Source organism: Gracilinanus agilis, chromosome 3, assembly GCF_016433145.1.
Source record: "Gracilinanus agilis isolate LMUSP501 chromosome 3, AgileGrace, whole genome shotgun sequence".
NCBI classification, from domain to species: domain Eukaryota; kingdom Metazoa; phylum Chordata; class Mammalia; order Didelphimorphia; family Didelphidae; genus Gracilinanus; species Gracilinanus agilis.
In genome coordinates, this window is record NC_058132.1 from 655,955,522 (window position 1) to 655,965,739 (window position 10,218).

The window sequence follows — 10,218 nt, forward strand, 5'->3', positions numbered from 1 at the left end:
CAAAGTATAGAGTCAATCTGATTTCAATATTGACCATCTGGTGATGCCCATGTGTAAAGTCAATCTCCTTTTGGATTGTTTAAAAAGAGTGTTTGCCATGACCAGCAAGTTATTTTTGCAAAACTTTTTTAGTCTTTACCCTGTCTTGATTCTGTACTCCAAGACCAAACCTGTCTTTTATCAGTAATATCTTTTGATTTCTTACTTTAGCATTCCCATTTCCTATAATAATTATAACATTTTTTTGGTATCATTTCTAGATGTTGTAGGTCTTGATAGAACTGATCAACTTTGATATATAGACTTGTATTATTATTATGTTGAAAGGCTGCCTTGGATTCAAACAGATATCTTTCTATCATTTTTGAGAATATCCCATAATTGCTTTTCTCACCTCTTTATTGTCTATGAGAGCTACTCCATCCCTTCTTGCCTTCTCAGTAGTATATGTAATGATCACCTAAATTAAAACTAACTGTTCCTGTTCATTTAAGTTCACTTACACCCAAGATGCTGATGCTTAAACTTTCCATTTCCAGTTTGACCCCATCCAGCTTGCCTTGGTTCCTAGATTGTACATTCCAGGTTCCTATGCAATATTGATCTTTGCAGCATCAGACAATCACCATTGAGCTTTCTTTTGGCTTTGGCTTAGCCACTTCATTCCTTCTGGAGCTACTACTTGTAATTGCCCTCTGTTGTTGGACATAGTCAAACTTAAGGAGCTCATCTTCCAGTGTCATACCTTTTATCATTTTAATGTCTCTGTCCATGAAGTTTTCTTGGCAAAGATATTGAAGTGGTTTGCCATTTCCTTCTCCAGTGGATCATCTTTTGCCTGACCTTTCCACTCTACCTGTCTGTCTTAGGTAACTCTACACAGCATAACTCAGTTCCATTGAACTATGTAAGTCCTTCCACCATGACAAAGCAGAGCTCTAGGAGGGATTGGGGAGGGTAGAAGAGAACAAGTATGGATTAAATGCCTTCTCTGTGCCAAATATTGTGCTAAGGGATTTACAGATATTATCTCATTTGATATATTGCTCAAAGACATCCATTGAGGGGGAAATCACTGTCTCCTCAAGTAGCCCATTCTACTGTTCAACAAATATAATTGTTAGAAAGTTTGTTCTTTAAATCAAATAGAAATTTTATCTTTGTTCCTTTTTTCTACCCTGTAGGAAAAAACAGAGTAAGTCTAATGCTGTTTCATTTGACAGCCATTTGAATACTCAAAGACAGTTATCATGTCTCCCCTGAGTCTTATCATCCTTAAACATAAAATATCACCAATTCCTTCAATGGAACCTCATCTGATCTGTACTCAAGTCCCTTCACCAAACTAGTTGCATATTCTGGATGTTCTACAGCCTCTCAACCAGTGTCTTTTATAAGGGATTTTTCCCCTGCCTGAGATCCATAATGCAGATGTGGTGGCACTGTCACTTCTTTGTTCCTCAAAATGATATCTCTGTTAGATTATATCAAGTTAGCTCTAGCTTTTTTTGGCCAGCACATCATATTGGTGACTCACATGGATCCCGCTATCCATAAAACTCCACACCCTTTTGGCTGTCCAGCCATTTCCCATATTATTCCTATGAAGTTGATTTTTTAAATCCAAAAATGACTTGATATTTCTCCTTATTGAATTTTATCTCATTAGACTCAGCTCAGTGTTCTAGCCTGTCAAGATTGCTTTCGAGCTTGACTTTGTCATCCAGTTTATTAGCTCTTCTTCCCATCTTTGTGTCTTCTGCCAATTTGATAAGCACACCATCTGTGCCTTATCCAAGTCTATGATAAAAAGGTTAAGCAACACAGGGCCCATCAGGGTACTTCACTGGAGACCTCCTCCCAAGTTCAAATCGAACCACAAATGGAGAGACTCTTCCCGAGTCTAAATATCCATTTAATTCTGACTTCAGGTAATTATACTAGCCTCTAACACACATCTTATATCTTTTCCAGAAGAATAGTATGGAATAATTTTTGAGGTAAACTTTCTATACATCATTTCTTGATCTACCAGTTTAACAACTGTGCCAAATAAGAAAATAAGGCCGGGCTGGCATAATGCTCTTTGTGGCTCCCACTGCCTTTTATAGTTGTTTCCCAACTATCTCATGAAGCGTGTATTCTAGGATTTTGTCAAAGATTAAAGTCAAGGCTATTATGGGCCTACAGATTCTCTTCCAGTTTTTGAAAATTGGAACCTTTTGTCCTCTCTTCCTTCAGGAACACTGACATTCTTTTTTTTTTTTTTTTTTTAACCCTTAACTTCTGTGTATTGGCTCCTAGGTGGAAGAGTGATAAGGGTGGGCACTGGGGGTCAAGTGACTTGCCCAGGGTCACCCAGCTGGGAAGTGTCTGAGGCCGGATTTGAACCTAGGACCTCCCGTCTCTAGGCCTGACTCTCAATCCACTGAGCTCCCCAGCTGCTCCCTCTGACATTCTTTATAGTTTTTTCCAATATCATTGGGCAAAGCAATCATATTGGCCAAATCTAAGGCCTGTGCTTTCTATTTTAAAGATAGGACCTTTTTAGGTTTTTGAAAAGCAAATTTTGAAATCATATAATCCATGATCTAATTTTAAGATTTAAAAGAAAGGTTAACAATTGGTACAGAATTGGGCAGATGTAACAATACAGTTGAAATCTGAGCAGATTTAGAATTTGGAGCAAAAAGTCTGGAAGGAAGGCTGTCCAGCCTAAGTTGTACAACTCTAATATTCTGTTATGAGGCATCTACATTAAGAATGTTTGCATTCAGGGGCAGCTAGGCGATTCAGTGGATTGAGAGCCAGACCTAGAGACAGGAGGTCCTAGGGTTCAAAGCTAGCCTCAAACACTTCCTGGCTGTGTGACCCTGGGCAAGTCATTTAACCCCATTGTCTAGCCCTTACACAGTATTGATTCCAAGATGGCAGGTAAGAATTTAAAAAGAAAATTCAAATCTGCATTTAAATCTGGCCTCAGACATTTCCTAGCTATATGACTCTGGTGCGTGAGTCACTTATCCCTAATTGCCCTAACCCTTGCCACTCTTCTGCCTTGGAATCGATGCACAGTATTGATTCTAAGACAGAAGGTAAAGGTTGAAAAAAAGGTCTGTAGTAGTCTAGATGATATGCAATTTGAGGTGGTTATCAAGACTGTCCTTAATAAACATTTTTTAAAGGATCACCTCCAAAATTGTACCATCTCTTTTGAACATTAACAATTTTTTTTAAATCCTTAACGTCTGTGCATTGGCTTATAGGTGGAAGAGTGGTAAGTGTGAGCAATGGGGGTCAAGTGACTTGCCCAGGGTCACACAGCTGGGAAGTGTCTGAGGCCAGATTTGAACCTAGGACCTCCCATCTCTAGGCCTGGCTCTCAATCCACTGAGCTACCCAGCTGCCCCAACAATTTATTTTAAATTGTGATCTGTACCTTAACTTGGTAAAAAGAGAGATTAAAAGGTTGTCACAAAAGTGTTAATATGTTTAATATGTATTAAAATATACCTATAATATGTCAGATTAGCAATAAAGGGATTCATACTTTGGGCAGGGTTTTCGGCTAACTTACCTTAAAGTTTACTGCCAACTCCCCCAAATCCATGGTTCTGTGACATTTATATTTTTATGTTTTATGTTAAAATTTATTTGATATTCAATTTCTCATAATGACTAAATTTGTCACTTTTCAGTTTTTGTTTCTTTTTTCCATGGCTGTTGCCAAGGTTAGCTTTAAAGTTTTCTGAAGAAATTTATCTTAGATACAGTTGAAGCTATGAAATTTTTTTACTATCTGTTAGTCATTTCAGAAGAGAATTAAAAAAAAAAAAACTTCCTTTCTTCTTAAAAATTTTAAGTCCAAATTAAGGTGTGTTGCCAGGGTTTGGTAGAGATTGTGAAGGACTTTATTTTTATTTATTTATCTTTTTATTTTTTACATGATTTATGTTTTTACTTTCCCCTTCACCCCTCTTCACCCCCCCCCATAGCCAACAAGCATTTCCACTGGTTTTAACATGTATCATCAATCAAAACTTATTTACATATTGTTAATAGTTGCTTTGGTGTAGTTGTTTGTGAAGGACTTTAAATCTCAGGATGAATTTTTCTTTTAACCTAGAGCAGTGATTCCCAAAGTGGGCGCCACCGCCCCCTGGTGGGTGCTGCAGTGATCCAGGGAAGCGGTGATGGCCACAGGTGCCTTTATCTTTCCTATTAATTGCTACTGAAATTTAAAAAAATTAATTTCCAGGGGGCTAAGTAATATTTTCTGGAAAGGGGGCGGGAGGCCAAAAAAGTTTGGGAACCGCTGACCTAGAGGCAAGAAAGAACCACTGACAATTTCTGAGCAATCAAGTGACATGATTAGATGTGTGTTTTATGAAGAACAAACACCATCATGTGGAAAATGGATTGGAGAGGGAAGAGACTGGAAATTTGAGGACAATTAAAATACTGTAATGGCATTTGAGATGGGATGAGGACATGTGCCAAGATGATGTATGCGGGAGAAGGGAAAGCATGGAGAGAGACGCATGATTTCTGCCTTTTTTGAACTGAGGAAATGGAAGTAGACAGAGTTTAAGTGACTTGGCCAGGTCACAGAGGTAGGAAGTATCTATGTCTGCATTTAAAGTCAGGTTTCCCTGACTGCAGGTCTGTGCTCTATCCACTGCACCACTTAGCTGCCTAGATTGAGAGAAAAGAAATGGCTACAAGATACTTTGTGGAGAAAGAATTGACACGATTTGAATTTGTGAGATGAAAGAGGGAAAAACTGAGGATGAATGAAGTTGTGAAACTATTTGGCTGGGAGGATGATGCTGGTGGCCTCAATGGAAGTCGAGGGTTTATACGGAAAGGTAACCTTTGGTTATTTGTTAAAAGTAAGTTTTCTACAGGATGCCTAGGTAGAGTTCCCCAACAGGCAAGATTGGAAAGCAGGAGAAAGTCTAAGCTCAGATCCCAAAATCCAAGTATCATCTTTGGACAGGTGATCATTGAAACTAGGGGAGAAAAGGAGAGAATTGTAGAGAGAGACAGCTTGTCCAGAATAGGACCTGCACAGTCTCCCTTGTCCAACCTTCTGTCCTCTTTTTAAATATTTTAAGGAAAACTGCTCTCACTTCAGCAAACAATGATAAAGCTGTAAATGACCCTCTTGAAGAAGTTCTTTTTTTTTTTTTAATTGTTAATCTCTTGTAGGGCCATTTAACTTCAGTGTTCTCATTAGAGACATCATACATGGTTTTCCTCCTTCTGCATTGGGTGTGTCTAGGCTTGATCCAACTTCTAAGCATGAAATTCTCTATACCAGGGATAAAAGTTTTCTACCTCCCTACCATGATACTTGTTTTGGCCTTGCTAGTCTCCTTAAAGAAGTGTGAAATTTCCTCAAGGAAATTAAATTCTTGCTGCTCTATGAATTCCCTATTTCTGGGCTTCTCCACTGACAACTCTTTTTTTTTTTAAGTTTTTATTTTGAATATTTTCCCATAGTTACATGTTTTCATGTTCTTTCCCTCTCCCCCAACCCACCTAACCCCCCCCCCCCTTAGCTGACGCACAATTCCCCTGGGTTTTACATGTATCATTGATCAAGACCTAATTCCATATCATTGATAGTTGGATTAGAGTTATCGTTTAGTGTCTCCATCCCCAATAATATCCCCATCAGCCCATGTGTTCAAGCAGTTCTTTTTCTTCTCTGTTTTTCCTCCCACAGTTCTTCCTCTGAGTGTGGCTAGTTTTATTTCATATAAGTCCCTCAGCCTTGCTCTGCATTCTTGCATTGCTGCTAGTAGAGAAGTCCATTATGTTCGAGTTTACCACAGTGTATCAGTCTCTGTGTACAATGTTCTCCTGGTTCTGCTCCTTTCACTCTGCATCAATTCCTGGAGGTCTTTCCAGTTCACATGGAATTCCTCCAGTTCATTATTCCTTTGAGCACAATAGTATTCCATCACCAGCAGATACTATAATTTGTTCAGCCATTTTCCAATCGAAGGACATTCTCTCTTTTTCCAATTTTTTGCCACCACAAAGAGCGCGGCTATAAATATTTTTGTACATGTCCACTGACAACTCTTGAAGAGGATGCATTCGATGGACAGTTTGTATACCTGGGCTACATAGTATACCCTTAGACTTGGCTTTAATGAAGGAGAACAGAGATATCAAGTCCCAGACAGAGAGGAAGAGAGAAGGTGGCTACACACACATGTACCCTAGGTTCAGATTTAGCTCTTCCAGAAAACCATGCACTCAAGAAAACCACATTATCTAGGGAATCGAGTAGTGAAGAAGAGCCCAAACCTCACTGCTGACCCAGTAGAGGTATGCCTGAACCAAGTAGTACCTGGACCCGAGGACAGAGTTTCACTTTTTCCCCATTTTTTAATGTTGTAAGATGTGACTTTGCAATGAGATTTCTTTCTTGACTTAACAGTCCCTCTGATGTTCTGTAATTTGCTGATCTGAGCATTCTCATAAGCTTGTACTGTCAAAGTTCTTTGACCTCTGGCCCAGGCATGCTTATCAGAATGGTAAAGGGTTCACAAGGTATTATCAGAACAGAGTCGTCACTGACCTAAGGCCACAGTCATGGCTGCCAAACTGTTTGATTTTTTTCAGCCCAAGGCCTCAGAGATTTCAACAGCAGAGCCCATCAAATATATGCATGGCACAGGGGAACAGACTTAGGCAACATGTAGGAAGCCTTGTGACCTGACCCTGGCCACTTTGCCCTACTTCACAGAGGACTCAGCTGCCTCTTTGTTTCAAAGATAACTGATTCTGAGACGTGCTACAATGAGAGGCAAAGCCAGAAGAAACAAGAAGGTGATGGTTCTGTTGTCTTCTGCTCTAGATATTCCACCTAGAATATTGTATCCGACTCTGGATTCTACCATTTTATGACTCTAAAGCCACTGACAAAAGGGATGATTTTGACACTCTCCTGGAGGTTCTAGGTCTCTCTGTTCTTGCCCACTGCCATAGACACTCTCCTGGAGGTTCTAGGTCTCCCTGTTCTTGCCAGCTGCCATAGACACTCTCCTGGAGGTTCTAGGGCTCCCTGTTCTTGCCCATTGCCTTGTAATAGGAGACAGGTTGATAATCCTTTTTTAGGGCTAATTATAGCAGCGTCTGCCTTTCTGCTCCCACAGCTCATGTGCCCTACCTTCCCAGTTGAAGGAAGAGTGCCAGCATTGACCCAGTCCCTTCACCACTTAGCAGATAGTTGAGTTCTAGTCAACAACATATATAACAAAAATAACACCAAAAAATCCCTTCACTGGCTGCCTCATAGTAATGGATTTCTCTGAGATCACCAAGCGTTTATTTAGGTCCCACTATGTTCTAGACATTTGAAATCATGCCTTCTCTTAGAGAGTTCCCTGGCAACTGGGAGGGTCAAGAAGGAATCCCTGGAGATGCAGATTCTAGGAGGTAGAAGTAAGGATTTTGGCACACTTGGAGGATGGTGACCTGGGCCAAAGACCAGACAGGCTCTTTTTCTAGAGTTAGTGGCCAGGTTCATCTCTGAATACCTTTCAGCTTAGTGTGGAACCTGGTGGTATTTGTGGAAGTTTTCTGGAGGAACTTTGGAGAGCTCAGAGACCTTGGCATCCCGTGATAATGCGTCCAGCCAAGTAGGACTTTAACTCAATGAGCTTAACAGATTAACCAAACTTGGATGGATCCAGTTATCTGTCTATGCTTTTAAAAGATTCTCCACCTAATCTGATCATTTGTCCCATTGATAATCCTCCACTGAAATTCCCTTCATCACTTCCCTGCAAGAATCAGGCTCTGCCTTTTTAGTTACATTCTCCATTTTTCAATTCACTTCAACAAACATTTGAGTTATTACTATAAATAAAGTACTAACCTTTCCCTTGCTTGATCATTCACCTTATTCAACAGTCTTGGCCCTGAATGATTTCTGATTCTTTTTTTTTTTTTAAATCCAATCCCAGAGATTTTCAACAGATTGTGCTATAGTGTCTGAAGGCAGTTTCAAAAGGAGAATATGAACAATGGTTTGAACAATGGGAGACTCATAATATCCACAATTTTCCAAGAGATGGGGACAACAGTTATTGAGGTGTTTACATTCAAAGATGTTTCTTTAAAAATAAATTGTTTGGGGGCAGCTGGGTAGTTCAGTGGATTGAGAGCCAGGCCTAGAGATGAGAGGTCCTAGGTTCTAATCTGGCCTCAGACACTTCCCAGCTGTGTGACCCTGGACAAGTCACTTGACCCCCATTGCCTACCCTTACCACCCTTCTGCCTTGGAGCCAATACACAGTATTGACTCCAAGATGGAAGGTGAGGGTTTTATAAAACAAAAAAACAAACAACAAACAAACAAACAAACAAATAAGTAAATAAATAAATAAACAAACAAACAAATAAACAAATAAATAAATAAATAAATGAATGAATGAAAATTGTTATAGGGAAGCTAGGTAGTTTAGTGGATAGAGAGCCAGACCTGGAGATGAGAGGTCTTGGGTTCAAATCTGGTCTAAGACACTTTCTAGTTGGGTGACCCTGGGCAAGTCATTTAATTCCAATTGCCTAGTCCTTTCTACTCTTCTGCCTTGGAAGCAATACTTAGTATTGATTCTAAGACAGAAGGTAAGAGATTTTTAAAAATCAATTGTTACTTTATAATCATATAAAGTATTTCTAAGATTTCCACTTACATGTTGATTTGTAGATATTAAGTCTGGGGTCACCTCTCTAGGATGTAGGAAGCAGTGAGGAGTTCTCTATAGTGATTTTTCTGACAATTTTTATAAGCAGCTTCATTTTTTTCTCCTTTCTTTTTCTATGTGCTTTAAAATAAAGCCAACATTCCCCATCATGTGCAATTTTTTGAGTTGTAATTCACTCTTTTTTTTTTTTTCTTGAGGGAACTTTTGCCTAGCTCCATTGAATTTTTTTGTATTCTGTATAACTGCTACTCTACCTTGACCCACTGGAGTTCCGTGCTGTTCATTTACAGCTATTTGCTTCAGGTTTTTTTTCTCTATCTTGTTAGAATCATGTTAAATTCTAACCCTGTTCACCAAATTACATTCTATCCTTCCTAGCATGAGATCTGACACAGATTTAATGAGCATAGTCCCCACTCATTCTCAGGATAATTAAATTTCTAGTTTTCTCATTTACTTAGAAAACAGTTTACTCTCTGACAGGTTTATTTTTAAAACAGCTTCTGATGGGAAAGTCCCTAGCATACCAGGGAGTCGCTCTTTGAAATCCTAAGAGTCTTGGGAATTCTTTACAGGAACTCTCATCCTGTTCTGTTTAAAGACAAATGTTTCATGAACTGATAATGGTGGTTGTTGTCCTCCATACCTGAAGAAGACCAAGATGACATGAGGGGCGATGTCTTTTGACTCACTCATAAATTGATTGAAGCGAAGCAGAATTGCACAAAGTTATTAGCCTCGCTCTCTTCTAGAGTGGCAAGGCAAAAATCAAGAGGATTGATGGTCTGGAATGTAGTGGATGACTTTGGTAGATCAAAGCACCCCATAGCACCTATTTCTGCACCTTCATGGCTGTTGGAACAAACTGTTCTCATTGGCCCATTCTGCCAGGGGACATCTTCATGTGCCTGGAGTAGACACCCTGCTATCACCATTAAGTTGAGACCTTTTGGTTACCCTCAATCTGGTTAGCCTATCTGCCAAGATGGTTTACTGGAGTGTGGCCACTGTGCATACTACAGCTCCTTGGAGCCATAGGACACCAAAGGAGGAAAGCAACCCTGAAAAGGGGTACGGGGCATTCAGGGAAGACTAGTACCTCTAATATGAATTGATAGGTAAGTTTTGGAGGGCAGTGCCACAAATGAATTTTTCTTGTGAATATTCCCTAGGGTCAATTCAGTTGAGCTGGGGGGATGGGAAGACCCATCTTCAGCAAAAAAAAAAAAAAAAAAAAAAAAAAAAAAAAAAAAAAAAAAAAAAAAGAAAAGAAAAGAAAAGAAAGAAAGCAAACTTTTTTTCAATTTTTTTGTTGGTTTTTAAATTGTGGACTATGCATTTTAAAGAAAAATGTTGAAAAATCTTTGACACAAAGGTGTCTATGCATTGCTTCTTGGACTTTACACTCCCAGATAATTTCTTTCTTTCTTTTTTTCTTTCTTTCTTTCTTTCTTTCTTTCTTTCTTTCTTTCTTTCTTTCTTTCTTTCT

General features: G+C 39.2%; 1 protein-coding gene across 1 annotated transcript in view; it reads left to right on the forward strand.

The window, feature by feature from the left end:
- LEKR1 (leucine, glutamate and lysine rich 1) overlaps positions 1-10,218 on the forward strand; it is a 159,921-nt gene that overhangs the window by 24,487 nt on the left and 125,216 nt on the right. The window lies entirely within an intron of this gene.